Genomic DNA, 16532 nt, shown 5'->3' on the forward strand with positions numbered 1-16532 from the left:
AAAATTATTTCAAAGTGGCAAACCAAGAATCCAACTCAACCGGTGTCAAAATCCTAAAAAAAAAGCATTGTACAGTCTGAATGCAACAAAGCAACAAAAATATACCTTGATTTTGCGCTAGCAAAGTCTTAACTCACTAATTAAGGTTAGAAGCTTCTGATACTGACCTGAATTTCCTTTACTGCATGGAATACACATCCTCTTATATGAGCTACATAATGGAAAACATTTGTGCACAGTTTTCAGTATATATTGTGTGAAACTTTGATTTTTTTCTCCCCAAATGTGCAATATTTGTGGGATAACGAGAGATAACATCCAGACCTGCATAATTCTTTATAGCTTCCCAAACACAGGAGCCAGAGAAGATGTTCTGTTCCATTAAAAAAAAAAAAAAAAAAAAAAAAAAAAAAAAAAAAAAAAAAGTAAAAAAAAAGTTTAAAAAAAAAAAAAGTAAAAAAAAAGTTAAAAAAAAAAAAGTATATATATATGTTTTACCTATTTGTAGCAGAGGCATCTTTCTAAGGGTCAGTTAATAATCCAGCCTGGGTAAATCAGATATTTCCAAAGAAGTGACAAGAGAGGTGAACTCCCCTCAGGTGGATTTGCTACCCATGTTCCATTCATACAGGGACACACAGGTTCTACAGGTGATTTGAGATTATCAGCATCCTCTGAACTAAATTTGTAAAGCTTTGAAAGGCAACTGCTGCTTACAAGATTCACTTCTAAACCCTGGATGTTTGCTCTGCTTAGCTCTCTTCTCTATCATACATCCTTTAGCGAATTACACTACTAATGATGGGATTAATATTAAGTCATTTCACTATAAATGGGTTGGATGTTCTGCTTCTATCTTGAATTAATCTGCATTTGGCAAGAACATCTCAGCTCTTGTACTTCTGGAAAGAAATTTAGAATGACAGAAATAAAGTGTTTTCAAGGTAAACTTGTGAGGTAGGACTGGATGCCTTTTCTAGGAGGCAGAGCTAAGCAGACTTCCCAGGAAACACAGGAATTGGACAAAGCTACAGGGGTTTTCTGTTTCCTTGTTTGTTTGGTTTTTTTCCAGTAACTTCAGCAGTTGCTTTAATTCTGAGAGTTCAGTAAAAGGGCAAAGTCTCACGTATTTTGGGCTTATCAAATCCTGTGAGTTTGGTTTGTGAAGGTATTGGCTGTTGGCCCCTGGTCCAGCTCGGACCCCGGTGACCCGGTGACCCTTCTGGATACATTCCCACCTCTCAGCCGGCCACTGCACATGCAGCAGAGCTCAGTCTGACCCAAATTTGTGTTTTGCTTTCGGTGAAGTGGTTAGGGAATTGGGCAGCACCAGAATGAGGGGGGGGGAAGGACTTCTGGAATCATCCACCCCTTTGCCACAGGGCCAGTGAAAGGCAATCCTCAGAGTTCTGCTTGGTCTGGAGGCATCTGGAGGGGAATCCTGTGTTACGTGAGAGAGCAGATGGAGATGCTGAAGGGATGAAACCTGCTTCTTCTGAGGAAGAAACTCACCCTCTGAGGGCAGATCAGGGACAGGATGGTTCCCATGACTCACCTTTTGATAATGGTTCAAAAGCCGTGTTTGGGGAGTTGTTGTGGACTGTGTTATTGGCCACATAAATCAAGAAGGGTTCCTAGAACAGCTGAGGGCCTGACCTACTGCAGCAGGCATTACGCTGCCTGAACAGGAGCACAGGAATAGAGGGACATTACTTCAAACTTCTGCTTAGCTTTGAAGTGAACTGTGGCAGAAAAGGAAAAAAAAAAAGAAAGTGAGAAAATAAAAAAAAAGATTGATTTTACTTTTGGCAAATATTTGGCCAGCAGGATCTACTCACCTGTCATTTGTCTTGCCTCGAGAATTGGCCTTTGCAGAGTGAAACAAACAAGCACTGCTACACCGTGTGGCATTTTGCAGTGACACATAAGCCTCGCTGAGGATAACAGACATTTATAGAGCAATTCATATGACTTTAAAATCATCCACCTTAGCTTTCTCATTGTTTAATCTACTCGTTTGCATTTGTCATTTGAAATGTACACAGAGAGGTTGTGCTGCTCATAGCTACATGGAAAGCCTGCTGTGTGTTAAGACTCATTACTTTTGTGTGCTCTAGCATCCTCCCCAGAGGACAGGCTTTCACATGGACAATTAAAAGCAGACTGTCTTCCTCCCCTCTTCCTTAGAAGGTGCAGAGAATAGCTGCAACCACAGAGATTCCCCGAAAGATGCAAATAATTCCCCAAAATAACCATATACACGACAGTGCAATCTTCCACTGCATGGGGTAAGCTGGAAATAGAAAATATAATCTGCTCTGATTATACCCACCTTGCTCCTCTTCCCTTGAGGCCTCACTGCCAGTTGCCAAAGGTTGGCATAATGCTGCAGCATCAAATAAAGCTGCTATGTGGACAGACAAAATTCAGGGACATGAAGTCAGCCTACTCACACCAAACTCCTTGACAGCTCATCCTTCACATTTCCTGCCACCCACTCACACACAACACTCCCTGCCTTGCCAGCACAAACATGGTGAGACAGAGAATTGGGCTTTAATTGCCAGAAGTCTTATCCTGTGGTACCTTCTGGGAGATAGCAACTTCACAGCCAACACCTGTGAAGCACAGCAAGGATTTGGTCACCATAAAGACACAGAAAAATTCCTGTGTTCCGTTGAAATAATTCAATTCTTGGTGAGTTTTCAGCAGAAGTCTATTATTCTTCAGGAAGAGTGAATTTAGAAAATTAATGTCTGTATTCTCATCTTCACCATCCCATGTCTTGCCTTGCTTCAGTATCACAAAACAAATAAATGGATAATTTGATTTCCCAGCTGACAACACGCAGAAGAAAACTCCGGGAATAGAGAGTTATTTATGCCTGAATGTAGGGCTCGCATTCATATTTATGTAGTTGGATAAGCATTCTGACTATCAGGGTTATTATCACATCAAGATTTTTAAAGGCAGCTGATCCAAATAGCTTCTACAGGGATGTCACTCAATCCCAGCTCTCTTCTCCTGGGGATGTCACTCAATCCCAGCTCTCTTCTCCTGGGGTCCAGGAAGCCTTCAGCAAGATGATGTACACCTTTGTGTGAGCTAAATCCTGAGAAATTTAGTTTGACACCGAAGCAACGTTTTACTGACAACCACAGATTCACAAAGACAAATTACTATTTCCACACGAGTTGGAGGCTTATCTCTGGCTTCTGAAGTGCATTAAAACTCTGTGCAAATATGGGAACATGCTGACAATAAGACCTCATGACCCTACCCCACAATTCTATTGTTACATTGCTCTCCCTTGGTCTTCAGTATTCCAGAAAGAAGACCTTGAGTGCTGGTGTGAGAACAAACCCGGGTTTACAGTCAGGAGTTTGTGAAAGCTGCACAGGTCCCTGCTGCCGGGTTGGTTTCTTGTGGGAGTCTGTGGTGACCCCCACCCTCTGTGGGGAGCTGAAAACACGACCCAGCAAACCCACACTGAAAATGGAAACAGGGCTCTTTGGCTTCCACTAGCCCTTTTCAGGAGACAGAACTGTTGTTTTAGTTAAATGATGACAGGGTGGGGTGGTTTTTTAGTGGGTTTTTTGGTTTGTTTGTTCGTTTGTTTGTTTTTTGTTTTTTTTTTATATATAAGAAATATTTAAATTTCTTATATGAAAATTTATATAAAAGTATTTATATTTTTACTTTTGGTAAATGTACAGATAGCTCTAACTCTACTTTAAGAGCAATTTAGGTTTTTTCTTTAGGGTGTGAGGGCCTTCTATTTCAGGGCACAGCCATGATTGCTGCAAGGACAGGAGAAGGAGGAAGGGGATGTCTTTCAGGGAATGTCTTGGTCTTCCTTGGAAGCATCTGATAGCAGCAGTGCCAGAGATGAGATACCCAACTAAGTGGGCCAGAGGTTTGATGAGAAGCAGCAAAGCTGAGATCAGGAATTGTACCTGAGGATTTCTCCCAGGCAGTCAGTGACAGGATGAGGGGAAATGGCCTCAAGCTGTACCAGGGGATTTTCAGGTTGGACACTGGGGAGAATTTCCTCATGGAAAGGGTGCTCAGGCATGGGAAGGGGCTGCCCAGGGAGGTTTGGAGTCCCCATCCCTGCAGGTGTCCAAGGAATGACTGGATGTGGCACTCAGTGCTCTGGGTTGGGTGACACGGTGGTGTTCGGTCACAGGTGGGACTCGATGACCTGCGAGGTCTTTTCCAACCTCAGTGATTCTGTGGTTCTGTGAGAATTTTGTTTTCAGGCTATTTTAGATGGATTCCACCCTGTGGAAACACCAGCCCCAACAAGGGGCACAAAAACTAGACAAGCTTTTGAGCACAAAACTCAGAGGCGGAAGGCATGAGCTTTAAAGCTGGACACAACTGAGCACAAAGCGAGCGAGCAGACCCTGGTGCGCTGGGCTGGACATGTTAATTGTTTAGACAGTGAAATAAAAGGCAGTTGGTGCCTGAGCAGTGACACGAAGAGGGAGAGACACGTTGAGCTGGGTAAGGCTGCCCAGGGAGGCAGTGAGACCACCAGTGACAACTCACGGCCCTCCCGTGCCACTCTTTGAGCAGCGACGCTTCCTTTCCTGTGCCGTGACGCTGTGGATGCTGGAGGCTGAAGGATTAAAGCGTGTGACATTTTCACAGCTTGAGCTTCGAGGCTGCAGGCTCTGAAATCACCAAGTGTCCAGTTTTCATCCATTCCCCGCTAAGCGAGAGCGGCGAGGGGAAGAAGCGGCCCCCACATGTGGAACGAGAATAGCAGAGCACCTGCTGGGGCAGGAGCTGCATTCATGAGGCACATAAATGAGGTGACAACAGGAGGACCTCGCAGCTGCTCCTGCAGCGCAAACTCTGCTAACACGGCTAAGGGAGCTCTCCCCGGATCAATGAGGTTCACGGGCAGAAGCCTGGCCATTACAGAGGGAAGCAACATACGTTGTTCACAAGGTGTACAAAATGCTGGAAAAGTGGCCCTTATCTCAGGGAGGACCAGTAGAAAAGATGAAAGCAACAATTTGAGAGTAACCAGAAGGCCTAGGATGACGCCTTGCAGATGTCCATCTATAGGAGATATAAAAAGTGTCCGAACCTGTGGAGAGCAGCCAGTGCCAGCTTTTCCCAGCCGAGGTCCAGCAATGTGTTTTACCCATTTGTGTGGGGCTGGTTACCAGGAGGAGACACTGCAGGGTCAGGTGTGCCGAGCAGTGTCTCCACCAGCACCCCCCTGGAGTTCCTCTTCCCAGCTGCTGGAATTAGAAAATGAGGGAGAGAGAGGATGAGATGCCTCACCCAGCTCTGAATCAGGAGCAGTAGAGCCACATTAACAAAATACTCCTTTTCAGGGCTGATTCAGCTCCCACCCCGTGGGTTAGATTGATCCTTGCCTCATCCTTTTTCCTGTCAAAATGTGCCCTGAGATCTGCTGACCCTGGGCAGGAGGCTGGCTGCAGACCTCCTGAATTTCTCCAGTATACTGTCAAACAACCTGCTTTGAAACTTGGTAATGACATTGCAAAGTTTCTTCCCACCAGTAAAAAGTGTGTGCCTGATTTCTGCTGCGTTTTTTACCCTGAAGAGTACATGTCTTGTCACAGGTTCAGGGCGATGCAAAACCTTCTTGTCTAGAAGTCAGATTTTTTAATAGAGTCATTTTGGTGGGATTACTGAAGGAAAGAATATTTATCCAAAGGAAGTGAGCATGGTTTTGACCATTAGTTTCAAAATGACTAAATGAAAAAAATTGAGTGATGGATCATATCAGCAAGTGACTAGATCCAAGATACATATCAACAAAATGCTACAGGTTTTTAATTGCCAGAAGTAATTTTTCATTCCAGTCAACTTTCTTCCTGTCTTCTTTCATTGCAATTTTTTTTTTTGGAATGTGAACTGGTATATTTATAATCAAAAGTGTCATTAGTCCTTTCCTAGGACATTCTTCAATTAAACTAAATAGAGCCATAAAGTCCTCTGTTAGGTAAGATAATAGAGCACTGCAGCAACTCTTAACGAGATCTGTTAACTCCTTGAGAGCATCAGAGGGGCTGGGACCTTTAAACCCTTCAAGGACAGTAAAATATATGTGGCCCCAATTAAAAAAGAGGCAAGAGTAATATAAAAGTATATGGTGCAACACCTGCATGAGCATCTAAATGCCAATATAGCTCAGGTGTGGCTTTTGAAAGCATAACACTGATGAACAAATTTGTTTTGTTACTGTTTGAATAATGCTGAAATTATTTTTGTTTATGTTTGTAAATTCCTGAGTTGGGTTAAATGTCTGATTTAGATCATGGGAGAGGCTGATTGTTTGCCTTTTGGAAAGGGTGAACATAACTGATAAAACATTTTTTCTCTGGGGAATAGACCCAGATGTGGTGGTGGAGCAGAGGGAGTGGGTAAACTCCCAGCTCTCAGGCTGTTATTACAGCCTTGTCTGCTCAGCCAATGTTTCCTGTTGAACATTATAATCACACTGTTGTCATTGCAGGGGATGATGTAGTGTGTGAACAAAATAGCCTGCACACAGCCTAATCATGCAGTCACAAGCACAGCATGAAAATGACAAAAGGAAAGAAAAAGAAAAAAGAGGAAAAGAAAGGGGAAAAAAAGGAAAGAAACAGAAAAGGAAGAGGAAGGGGAGAGGAATGTTCCAGCACAATGAGGATTACAGAGGTAGGTGGCTACTGTCTGTGTGTTTCTGAGCAGGCAAGAGTGAAAGCAGGTGTAGTTTAGGAGGGGCATGGATCAGTCCTGGATCACTCAGCTGGACAGGGAAACACAATCCCTCCCTTGCACCCCAGCCTGCTCCTGCCACACTAAGTCACTGCAATTACAGCAGTATTTTAAGTCCCCAGCCTGCTTTGTCACAGGGTAGCTTCCTCCAGACCAGTCCTGAACTGACAAATTCTGTCACTGGGATGAATTTGGGTAGGAAGCTTCTAACCCAGTAGGCAGAGCAGGCAAAATATTCAACACTGAGAACATCAAATCCTCCATCTTTTGAAAAGATGCCAGCTGACTATGCAGCATTTCTTCCTCCAGCACTGAAGTGTTTGGTTTGGTGGCTGCCACTGCCATACGTGGATGAACTTTTGAGTCAGAATGGTCAGAATCTGACATTCCAGACACACAGTATCGTGGGAGAAGATGGGAATGCTGCAGAGTCCAGCAGAGAAATTTCTGGAGACTCTTACACAACCTGAGTGCGTAGGATATTTGCCAGCAGATATAATGGATCTGTGTGGATGGGTGTAGGAACAGAGAATGGATTGTGTGGTGCTTAGCTTGGAAAAAAACTCTACAAACCTACAATTACTCCAACTTTTCTTTTTTTATTTGGATTGTTTCACTTATCTGGGCTGCCAAACAGGTAAATCTACATGTGAACAGGAAGAAGAGTAGTAGGATTTGTCTACAGAAGAAACTAGGAAAAGGTGGTGTACCTGGTTATAAATGGGATGAGCCAGTACAACAATTTGTGTAGCTGTGCTCTGCTATGCCGATAGATAAATTAGAGGCTTCAGCCTACTCACATTCACTGCTATTATAGAAGATGCCACTTGCAAGGTGGCCTTTCTTTCATTTGGAAATTTGGAAATTCAGCTGTGATCCCTCCCTTCATGGGGAGAGTGGGATGAAGCAAAGTGGGAGTGTTGGGTGTGCAACAAGTGATTTATTTGGTCGCACTTCAATGTTTGCTGGCACAAACTTATTCTGAGATGGGACTGCAAGCTGAACAAGCTGGGATACTCCTCTGGAGTGCATGGATCAATTGTATCACCCTTGATTTATAGTCCATAGGGCCAGCACCTGCATTGGCCCTGTATCCCAGGGGTCATATCTGGCCACATCTGCACAGTGCAGGCACAGAGCACCCCAGTCCCACAGATGTGTCAGGATAGGAGGCAAGAGAGCTCTCAAGGAATCACATCTTTAAAACTCTTTAAGCAATGAGGTGGCTTTTTTTTTTTTTTTTTTTCCTAAAAAGGGTAATGTGTAAGGATGAAATATGGGTGTGTCAGAGAGATGTTCAATTGTCTTGGCTGAAATGTCTCTTCATTTATTTGAATTTTGAGAAACCATGCTTAGACACATTCTATTCCTGGCTTTAAACAGCCCTTGCAACACTTTGGATAGAAATTGCAATGAAACAGTTCTCAATTGTTATGTCATTGTCATTAAAAATAACAATGACAACTTATGAATGCACTAAATGGCTATAATGAGAGATGTGTACCATTTACAAAGCATCTTTGTAGCTGTCTGATAGTTCAAGATACTAAAACACTTGAGAATCCCTGGGATGTAAAATTTAATTCAGTTTCTTGGCACGTGCAATTAGTTGGTTGCCTTAGCTACTCCACAGATGAATCTGTTACATCCAAATTAAGATTAAGTCAGCTCATCAGTGTTGACTTGTTGGTTAAAAAGGAGATGGAGAGGCCTGCACAAGCATGCAAGACAAAAAAATTCCAATAATTTTACTTACTTTGTTTGTGTTAGTCAGAGGTTTGTAATTGTGTTCAATACATTCAGCAGTATGAAGACTTCACACTTTAGTGTTATTTGCATTCAGGGGTATCAGCTTTTTTTTTTTTTTTTTTTTTTTAATGCTCTATTGCAAATGGATTTTTAAATTCGGGATATATTGGACACATCAGCTTTGGACAGATTCAGGGATGCCTGTTCACCCCATCCAAAGCAGTTTGAAGCTTATAGTGGAGATAAGAATGTGAGATTAGGCATTTAAAATTCCATCTAATATTGAAATTCTCCAAATATAGAAAGTTCAACGCAATGAAGTTCTTGGATTGCCCTCAGACCACCTGCCTGGGCACCAGCTGCCACCCCAGGAGGGTTCCTGCCACTATGATGTCCCAGGCAGCCTAGGGCATCACAAGAGCGCCATGGGATTGGGATGACACATGCCTTATTCCCTTTTTTATATGTATCTGGGGCTTTACAGATTTTAATTTATAGCTGAATAGCTTCTAACTCTTTGTCATTTGAGCACAGCAGGTGCACTTTCTCACAAGTTATGCCACCTTCTTGGAATTCTGTGTAATTTTGCTTTTTAGCCAGCAAAGACATTTTATTTTCCACCATAAATCATAGACATAATAAAATGTAGGGCTAAAATGTAAGGGGGGGGGGGGCTCCAAAGGGGCAGAAATTACTTAACCAACTGCTCTTCTAACCAGACAATATTTGTCAGATATACTAAATAATTGACACTATAAAACCTGTATGAATCTGAGACTGTCCTCAGAAGTGTGGGTGACCCTCCCCAGTTTAGTGCAGGTCCTGTGTTCTCAATTTTAACACGTGCATGGCGTGGCTGCTCTGCTGGAGGACAGGTGTGAGCAGGATTTCTCCCCTGACTCACATCCCCAGAAATCTGCAGGTCCTTGCCCACACTGCTGGCAGTGCCTGTGCTCTCAGCTGGCTTCAGCTATGGACAGAGACCTGTCTGTAACTGAGGATGAAGCTCAGATTTCTGCTGGTAATATGACAAAAAATGTACAATTTATATGTGGGCCCTTGTACACCTTCAGTTATCACAATTTATAAACTATATGTAATATATATATTTATGAATACTTGTGTGTACAAGGGCAGATAAAACAGCAGGAAAATATTAGGGCTTCAACTGACACTACTTATTTAGGTACAGCCATTATTATTTTTTTTTCAATGTAAGTGCATTCATTTTAAAATGCTGAGTAAATTTCTTGAATTATATGCTAGGAAAAGAAATATATTTAAAGTGACTGAAAAATTGCACATAATTTTGGTCTAAAACAAGACAGGATTCAAATGAGTCTCGATAGCAGAACTCTTCAGTCAGATCATGACTTTTCCCAAAGTCACCTCTCAGAATATAATTGTACTTTAAGTACTGTTCAACCCACTTATGTCTCACAGTTGTAAACTCTCTCTTGTGTGGTTTTTTTGTTTTGTTTTGTTTTTTAATTGCATGACATTTTATGGCTTCCAGCTTAAATTTCTCCTTACAGACTAAACTTAAATGAAAAAAAAAGAAAAAAAAAAAAAAAAAAATAAAAATAAAAAAAAAAAAAAAAAAAACCAAGCAAGCTTTTTTTTTTTTTTTCTTCTGTGAGCATCTTAGCTTTAACCTGTGCTTGGTTCTTAAGCTCTGTCCCTGACAACTACTGATAAACAAAACCAGGAAAATGTTGACTAAAGTTCCTTTTCAAAACCACTGTTTGCAGTCAAGAGGTAATTAACTCCCTCTATGGATTCAGAGCTCCTGGGTAGAGGATGGGAAATTAAGTTATTAGCAAGGCTGTTAATGTAAATTTCTAATTTACCCACACCGCTTCCTAAGAAGGACTGCATACTATTAGGGATCTGAAAAATATTTTACCTATAAATTTGAAATATTTTCATTTAGCTTTGGCTTTAATGGCTCCTTACATCTCAGCCTTGTTATGAATATGCAAATAGGAAAGCAAGCTTATATAAGCATTGACCATGATTTATACTACCAGGAACATTTTCCAGTAGAAACAATAGGATTTTTTAGAATTTAAAAATAAAGTAAGTGGAGGTAAAGAAAGGAAGCCAGCAGGAAGAGGATATAGTACAGTGTTTTGAATAGGTGGGGTTGAATATTCTGTAGTGATGATGAACAGCATAAAAGCTTTTTAAGAAACCACCCTGGAAGTTTCTCAGCTTAGGATTCTCCATCTGGATCTTTTTGCTGTCTGGTGGACAGAGGCCTGTTCAGAAACAAAAATTCAGATTTACATGTTCCTTCTTATTGAGTGGCCTGTGACCTCTTTACTTGACCACGAGTTTCTAGAACATCATTTTGGTGAATACCTGAATCCTTAGGAAAGGCAAGGTCTTGCAGAAACATATGTAAGTATAGTCACTGGAATCAGTGTCACTCATTCTGGTGAAACTGTTTTCTTTTCTTTATTAGACTATATGACTTTACGTAGCAAGGCTAAATTGGTATAACACATATCAGATAACAGAGACTGAAAGAAGCATTTCTTTACCTCTCTAACCCCTTTTTAGTATAAAAACAAACCCTGGATAAAAACAAGAAACCTCAAGAATTAATTAGTTAGAGTGTGTCTGAACACTAGACTGAAACAACACTTAGAGCTTTGAGGAACAAAATACTTCCCAGATTTGGGATAACTCAAAAAGAGCTCCTTTGAAAAAGCTGGAGCTGAAATTTTTGTTCCTTTTTGGTATCAAGATCCTCATTACTGTGCTGGGACCTTGTGGGTGGCTCACTGCATATTTGAGTGTCCCCATTTAATTAAGCACTGCACGGTGTTGGTACAACAGAGATGTAATCTGGGGCCCAAGGTTCTGACTCAGAGCACATTACTGTCAGTGCAAAGGCTCCCATCAGCCCTGATGGGTTTAGGTTGGGCCATAAATTAGTTGGAAAACATGAAAAAACCTTCCCAAAATTGTCACAGAATTTCCAAGTCATGAGACAGAGGGATATTTGCTCTTTAAAACACAGAAGTGGCTTTTCATTGAAAAGAAATCCTTTATTCTGCTTCTAATATGTCTCAACACTATCCAGTTTCCTTTATTCTGAATAACTACTGATATAAGAAAAATATGGAGGGGCAATATCTCTACAAGGAATAGAAAGCAGTTATGAATGGTCATGTGTTAAAATGGTATGCAAGATTCTACATCATCTTAAAAAGCTTTTTTTTCACTGAAGTACCACACTAAAAAAAAAAAAAAAAAAAAAAAAAAAAAAAAGTGGCGAAATAACCCAAATAAAAAGATGGACTGAGCCTCTCACATGTATGTTTCTGCTCATTCCCATCACATTCTTTTGTCCCTTTGACTTATCTGATGCATCCCAGCCTTTATCTTCTGTTCTGCCTTCCCAGAAGCATCATTCTTCCGTGCCATAGTATTTGAGAAACTTCTTGATCCTTGTGGCCTGAGTCTCTGGAGAGGGAAGGGAGATCCCCCGGAGCACAGACAAGCCCTTGGGAAGAGGAGCCACCAGGAGAGGAGCAGGTCACAGGGGCACCTCGGTGGGGAGATGTTTCCCCGGCGATCCATGGAGGGATTTGCTGAGCTAAGGAGCCACAGAAAGCTGCTGGGCACTGAGCAGGGCTGGAGAAAAGCACCTGACCTGCAGAACCCAGGAGGAGGATGCTTGGTCACAACATGGGGTTTGTTTCATCTACTGCACTTTGAATTTTCTCCCTTCAGTTCTTTTGTTAATGGTCTAAGAGCTTTAGCTGGTTTGAGGTCTCATAACTTCTCCTAACATTTTTTTTTTTTTCCTAAAGTCATATACAACAAATGAATAATTTATTACATACTTTTGCCAAGAATGACCCACCAAGGATTTTGCATTTTTATGTTTCTTCCTCCTTTCCCTCAACCTTCTCCCTTTTTTAAGTGCAGAAAATAGAGGGAGGGAAGGAAGAAAATTGGAAAGCAAAGCACTGAAAGCCAGACAAGGAAAAGAATTTTTGTCACTTGTGTAGGAAAGTGAAATATGGTGACAAGGTTCCATTGAATGACATTGAATGCTTCAGTTAAAATGCAGTTACCATTTGTCAAAAGCTCTGGCTTAAGAACATTTTTCTGATGTATGAACTGCAAAGATATTAATTTAAATAATATGCAAATTTCTAAGCAATCACAACAGAAGAGTGAGTAAAAATTTAGAGTTTAAAATCCATCATTTTGCTGAATGTCATTTACTCAGCTGGTAGCTCACTTTGGATTTTGTCCAGTGACCACTAGTGCCTTGCTTTTACAGATTCTCTGGTGACAAGAGAAGAAGCAAACAGGATCCCCAGGCTCTGGTGACACTACTGCAGCTATTGATTGCCTCCAGTTATCACCAAGCTGCACTGATCAGAAACAGGGTGTGCAAAAATGTTCTCTGTGCTGAGCTGGCCAGAGAGGGAACGGGTACAAACCTCCCTGTAAAGAATACAGTGATTTATTTGGTGAAGTATTGGCTTCTTCTGCTGACACCAAACGCCTCAGGGACCGCAAGCACGGGGAGAAAACATTAATCATCAGGACAAGGAGGTGCAGGCGTTTGCAGCTCTTGTGTACACAAAGCCAGAAGTCTTTGGCCTGGTACTGATTGGAGAAAATGCTCAGTTGTAGTTCTTGGCCTCCTGTCTTTTGCTTCAACTGACATTCATGACAAAATCTAAAAGAAAAAAAAAAAAAAAAAAAAGGTCAAGTTTGGCCACTGTTTCGGGAAGTTCTGTGCCATGAAGTTTCAGCTCATTCATATAGTTAATATAAATGAGATGCTGAGATACAAATCCATCAGGAAAAAGTCATTAAGTTGTTCTGCCCTGCTGATGGCCATTTCACATATTTTGATCTCTCCAACTTGCTTCAGTTCCTCAGAGCATAAGCCAGAGGCTTGTCTGTCTTTCCTCTGGGGCTCCTTAACTGCATAAGATGGATCGACAGCACCAAATGTGATCATAGAATCATCAAGGTAGGAAGAGACCTCCAAGATTATCAAGTGCAGCCTTTGAACAAACACCACCGTGCTCACTATATAATGTAGAGAGAAGAGGCTCTCTGTAGGGTGTCAGTCACAGATAATGCAAAGATTTACATGTAAGCAGAAACACTGCCACCGGAGACTCAATCCCAGCCCCTCAAAGGAAGTCACTGTGAAGTACTGATGGGGAAGTGACAAAAAGATGAGAAGCTTTGGGAGTGAAATGTATGGTTAATGTAAACATGCTTGTTATTTAACCCTCCTCGTGGTAAACACCATTAAGTAAATATACAAGAGTTATCTGTTGCAGGTAAGCCAAGCCTACTGTTCCTAGAGTGTTCTGTAGAGGAGGAACACATGAATGTTTCTATTTTACAGATGGGAATGGGCACCTGGTGAGATGTAGTTGTGCATCAAGCTGTGCAGCAGACAACCTCAGCACAAGGAATTAGAGTTCATGCTTCTTAAGGCAAATTCGACTTTCGATCCACAAGGTATTTTATTCTCCATTAAAGTACATTTCTTTGTAAAGCAGACATTATAGAGAAAAATCTGTATTAGGTCAGAATACTGAACTGAGGGAAAACACTGTTTGGGGTGATATTGCTTCTTCTGTCACTTAATATGCTGGAACTGCAATAAGCTTGTGAGGCACGGCAATTTCTTGGTACATATAAATGCTAATGGCTTTCATTAAACACTGGCTCTGAGAGACAGAGCCACAGCCCACTGAAATGTGTAGAAAGGAAACCCTTGATTTTCACGAGCTTCTGAGAGGGTCTGGTCGGGCACAATCTCCTTTCTTTGACTGGTGCACAGAGAGAGCTGAGCTAAGGGGAGCCACCAACATTGAAAAGTCGCATCAGGAAAAGCATCATAAGGATCCAGGCAGAGCATCATAAGGATCCAGGAAGAGCAGCAGCATCTGCTACAACTATGAACCTTGTATCACCTGTGGAACTCGCTATTTGCCTGTAAAGAAAAATTATTCTACAGCAGAGAAACAGCAAAGAGCTGGTGTGGCTTATGAGAAACCAACCCCAAGTTCATGTGTCTGATGGGATGAACTTTGCCTTAGGGGTTTGAAAATGCCCCGCTGCCGCTGCTGCTGTGGCTCAGCCGTGTAACCCGTGTCCTGCTCTGCCGGGTTATTGTGCCGAGAGGCAGATGAATCCATACGAGGCCATTCTGCAAAAGGCTCCTTGCCTCCGCACAGAGCAAAACTCCGTCCTCAGCAGTTCACTATTCATAGCTCCTGCCCTCCTCGGGAGGAGTCGAGGGCGCAGGAAGAGCAGCGGCTGGCTCAGGTTATCCTGGCACAGTCCATCAGGGCAGCGCTCCTCAGTGGGGTTTGACAGACCGCTTTCTGTTTCACAGGAAACAGGGATTTCCCCCCTCCTTTTGAGGGTTAACAGGTGGTTATGCATCAAAAGTACCCTAAGTCTGCTTACTGCTGAATGCCTTCAAAACAAGCCAAGCTGACATCCTGGCTGTAGCAATGTGGTGACACTGTAAAAGGCTGTAGGTATTTATGAACAAAAGAAAAAAGGGAGGCGGTTGCTGCACGGCAGACAGGTGACAATTAACTGGTTTTAACACCGGCTTGATGTGCTGGGGGAAGGCTAGAAGGCATTTACCGTGCTATTCCTACCATGCTAAACACTAATTAAAGACTGGCATCTCGTATGGTTCTCTCATCCTACAGCACTTCGGTGTTTTCAGTTTTTCAATAACAATTTAACACCCTCATGCCAAGCTGCGGAAAATTATCTTGCACTGCAGCATCTGCTCCCAAGCTCGCTCTGTGTTTGTGGTATTAAAGCTGTGCCTTTGTACTCTGCTTTGTTAGGCAGCTGAAGGACTGTAGAGTCTCTCCTTTCCTCACTAGTTTTCAAACGAGAGTGTTCAATGCGTGTTTGCATTATTTTAATGAAAATCCCCAGGGTTTCATTAAACCCCTCACTTGGCCTCCTACAGGGAACACCATCCTTTGCTGCGTGGAGGAGAATGAAAGCATGCCCTCATTCTGAGAGGGAGAAACTTCAGGAAAAGAAGAGCAGTGATGTCCTTTTGCTTGTGGTTCCAGTTTATTGTGTATGATATTCACACTGACGTGTGAACATTTTGCTGAGGGTGCTTTTCAGTTTCAAAGAGCTTTGAAAACAGGGCTATATGCTCCTCCTTAAATCGGTTTTGAGCCTGGAATATCATTTTCCCAAAGTAACTAATATTGTTAGGCATCCATCTGTTAGTGCCTTGAAAGAACATATTTTTCCAAGACTAAAAAGTTGGACTACACTGGGTTGACGGAGTTCCTAATCAGCTGTTTTTTTCTGAGAGCAAACAAACCAGAGGAGGCTGCACATGTGGCTCCTGACAAGCAAAACACACAGGAGTGCTGTCAGAACATCTATTTATCCTTGGATAAGGAGTCTCACACAGACAAAATGCTGAGCTGTGCCTTTCAGGTGAGATTAAAGACCTTTTGTGTCCCCAGGGTGCACTCCAGGCCACATTAGCTGTCACAGGCTCTCTTTAATAATTCATTGTTTCTTCTGATCATAGAGGTCTTCTAATCAGAGAGACCTCTTTTTGAAAGAAAGCCTACCTTGACATATTTTGCTGTTAATTTCTGTAAATTTTACTATTTATGACCTCCTAAAAGAAAACTGTTATGTGTTAGGGAGATGTTTAATTGGGAATGAATTACCTTTACTGTGCTAACCAAGAAGTGCCCTAGCCAAGAGCAATGGCAAGAGTCAAAGCTTTTATATCAGATTGCATCTGGATGTTGTGACTAAGAGGTGGGATGGCCTCTACAGCAGCTGCGGGGTTATGGTCAACATTCCACAGATTTTAGCTTTTAAGCCTTTCTTAAACAAGGATGGCAAAAAAAAAAAAAAAAACAAAAAAACCAAAAAAAACCCCACAAAACCCACAAACCCCAAACCTAATCTTCACAGTATGTTTTCTATTAAATTTATATAAAATAGCTTACAGAGATCCTGTTCCTTCAAGA

The 16532-nt window shown here is 41.9% G+C and overlaps 2 long non-coding RNA genes across 2 annotated transcripts; one reads left to right on the top strand and one right to left on the bottom strand.

The window, feature by feature from the left end:
* Nucleotides 1–680: 680 nt before the first annotated feature.
* Nucleotides 681–2491, bottom strand: LOC120751981 (uncharacterized). The gene is made up of 4 exons (XR_005700565.2): nt 2333–2491; nt 1839–1934; nt 1556–1742; nt 681–1441 (listed from the first exon to the last, which is right to left on the bottom strand). It is a non-coding gene; the product is annotated as an uncharacterized LOC120751981 (long non-coding RNA).
* Nucleotides 2492–6568: 4077 nt separating this feature from the next.
* On the top strand, nt 6569–16264 carry LOC120751982 (uncharacterized). Its single transcript, XR_005700566.2, has 3 exons — nt 6569–6687; nt 11910–12200; nt 12800–16264. It is a non-coding gene; the product is annotated as an uncharacterized LOC120751982 (long non-coding RNA).
* Nucleotides 16265–16532: the final 268 nt, after the last annotated feature.

This window comes from Hirundo rustica, chromosome 4, assembly GCF_015227805.2.
Source record: "Hirundo rustica isolate bHirRus1 chromosome 4, bHirRus1.pri.v3, whole genome shotgun sequence".
NCBI lineage: Eukaryota > Metazoa > Chordata > Aves > Passeriformes > Hirundinidae > Hirundo > Hirundo rustica.